At 37.0% G+C, this 2,759-nt stretch overlaps 1 long non-coding RNA gene across 1 annotated transcript; it reads left to right on the top strand.

Annotated features, from left to right (window-relative positions):
• Window positions 1–1,018: 1,018 nt before the first annotated feature.
• LOC127093293 (uncharacterized) lies at window positions 1,019–1,873 on the top strand. Its single transcript, XR_007792512.1, has 4 exons — window positions 1,019–1,101; window positions 1,277–1,363; window positions 1,450–1,679; window positions 1,758–1,873. It is a non-coding gene; the product is annotated as an uncharacterized LOC127093293 (long non-coding RNA).
• Window positions 1,874–2,759: the final 886 nt, after the last annotated feature.

Consider the following 2,759-nt stretch of genomic DNA (forward strand, 5'->3'; position numbering starts at 1 on the left):
TGATGGCGATGCTTAAAAAGCAATCGACTTACAAGGGTGTGGAAATGGGCTCGATATTAAATCGAGAAAAGAAATGATTTTTACAGTTTTAAAATGGTTTCGAATGCATGATGAAATTAAAAGAAATCAAATCTATATTATTAAACAATAATAAAAAACTATGAGTAATAAAGCATAAATATAAAAGAAAATGTTAAAAGAAAAAAAACTACACATAGGGGAATTGAACCCACTACACTAAAGACCTAGACACCACTCCCCTCCACCAGACCACTTACCAACTAATTGTCATTTTAATACTAACTTAAATATATAAACTAAGATAAATTAAAAATAGGATTAAAATAAAAAACTAAATAAAAAAGAAAAACTGTTGGTCTACTAGTAATTAAACCCAGCCGCATGGCTGTTGGGTTTACAATGAGGAATAAATTGAACACATAAAACACTTATTAACTAATAACCTAGAAAAATTAAACGAATTTTTTAATGTTTTTTTTTTGTAATAAAAAAAAATACTTATTCTGTTTAATAATAAATTGAAGAAAAGAAAAAGGAAAAACAAAATGCAATAGTGCTTCCGTCTCTCTCACTCTGCGCTTCTCACCACTCCAAACAATCGCTCTCAGCGAATTCCTCCCCCATTGCTCTCTTGCCGTCGACGTCCTCAGCCTTCACTCTCTCACTTATCTCTCTCAATCTCTCGATCGCTTAACCTCACTCACCGCCGCTTTCCATCTCTCGCGTACCACACAATCTCTCTCACTCTAAAATGCAAGGGTCCAAGGTTTTTAAGGAGAAACAAGGAGAAAGAGGCTCACCTTTGGCGAAAACAAACGGAGACGATGAAGCCTAAAACTCCCTCCTCCGCCTCTTCAAACCAGGTCTGATTTTGGGATTTAGGTTTTTTTTGAGATTCTTTTCCGCCTCCACTTTCCGTTTTCGAATTCTCTCCCCGATCGCCTCACTAATCCCTCTCTATTTATCCCCTACGAATTAGGGTTTTCATGATGGCATATGGAGCTCAAAAGAGTATCCTGCAAAACCCCCTTCTGGATGGTCAGGTTTTGGTCGCCCTAATCGATGCTTGGGTTGGAACAGGTAAACTGGGTTTTGCTTTCTTCTATGTTTTTGTCCTTATGCCAATTTTGGGAATTTTTTTGGAATTCAACCAACTTTGACTAATTTTGTGTTACTGCAGTGAATTCCTCTAGTAAAAATGAATTTTCTGGTTTCATTGTGGCTTGATGTTCAAATGGTTCCTGTTTTTTTCTAGGACGGCCATTATTCAAGGCCTTCAATAGAGCTTCTTCTTTGGTAAAATTATTTACACAAATGCTGATTCAACACAGTGCAGTTCAAGGTGAGCATCATTTGCATCATCATTTGATTCAATGCGTGTAATTATTGAATGACTGTTGTATGGTTTGGTTTACATTGGTAATGCAGGTGGACAGGGCATGGTGACGAATTGGAATGCTTATGGACTATGCTCACGGAGGATTGCAATTGCTGCAGGTTGCTTATTTGGCATTCAGTGCAAATATCTCCTTCTGTCGACATGCTGCCTGAGACTCTAGTTCCTCAATTTGCAGTTTTGCAGCGAACAGCTCTTCAACCTTTCATTCCATCATTCAATATTCCTTCAAACTGAATATTCAATACACCCAATCCAATAGGTATTTCTTCAAATAATTCAACTTTTGTAGGTTAGAAAACTTGTTTGTAATGACTAAGCTTGGTTGTGCTAATGACAGGTACTAATGGACGCAGGACTAATCCATGGCCATTTCCTTAAAGTGAGGCTTGTAATGCAATTGTGCATCCCCTGAACACCGGAAATGCAGAAAAGTATGATGAGCACCCACATAAACCATGTTGTCATGAAAAGAACAGCAGAACAAGAAAGGTAGATGCTGCTATGACAAATACGACAGCGGCCTTTGAATTAATCTTAAGAACTTGCTTATCATCACCATCTCTTGTTGTGAAACTGGTGTTTGGTTTTTTTTAATTGCAGGGCTATGATTGTTTTTACAATTGCAGGATTCACAACTTCCCAACTTTGCCCATTTCATTATCAAACGTTTGTTGCACATTAGTAATAGGAATACTGCAATTTTCAACACAATGGCTTATCTCCTCCTGCCTTCTGCTTCTATCAAAGCACACATATGCACATTTAAAATAGGCTTTCTGAAGAGTGTAGTTGACATGGTCTTGAACAGGGGCAAGCTGAGTTTGAGCAGCTACATTCACTTCCTCAAGTTTTTGCCTAAGTCTCTGAGAAGCTAATTGTTCTTCAGCTGCTGCAAAATGATCCATCTGATATACCACTGAGAATTTTCGGTTCGAATTGAACTGGATTTAGATTCTCTTTGAAAACTCACAAATTTGTTGAAAATTGATGCGGCTTTGTCCTCCATTTTCTCTGTCCTAAAAGAACCTGGCAGTGATGGTTACAATGTTGAGGGTCTTCCAGAGACTTCAGAAGCATAGTTTCGTCACTTCTTTCATGCTTTTTTTGTAAAGACTGCAAAGCTTCGTCCAACTTATTTTTGTTTGTATAAACAGTATGCCTTAAGGAAATGAAAATCCTCAGGAGAAGTCTATTAGGAATGTTGAAACCTTCTGTAATGATATTAATGTGTTGTTAAACTTTTTTTTTGGAATGAATTATTGGGATGCTGGAATTTAGATTCTCGATGGAGTTTTGATATATTCATTAAGATTGTGCTTGTATGTAATATGATGTACTT

This window comes from Lathyrus oleraceus, chromosome 6 (genome assembly GCF_024323335.1).
Source record: "Lathyrus oleraceus cultivar Zhongwan6 chromosome 6, CAAS_Psat_ZW6_1.0, whole genome shotgun sequence".
Taxonomy (NCBI): Eukaryota; Viridiplantae; Streptophyta; class Magnoliopsida; order Fabales; family Fabaceae; genus Lathyrus; species Lathyrus oleraceus.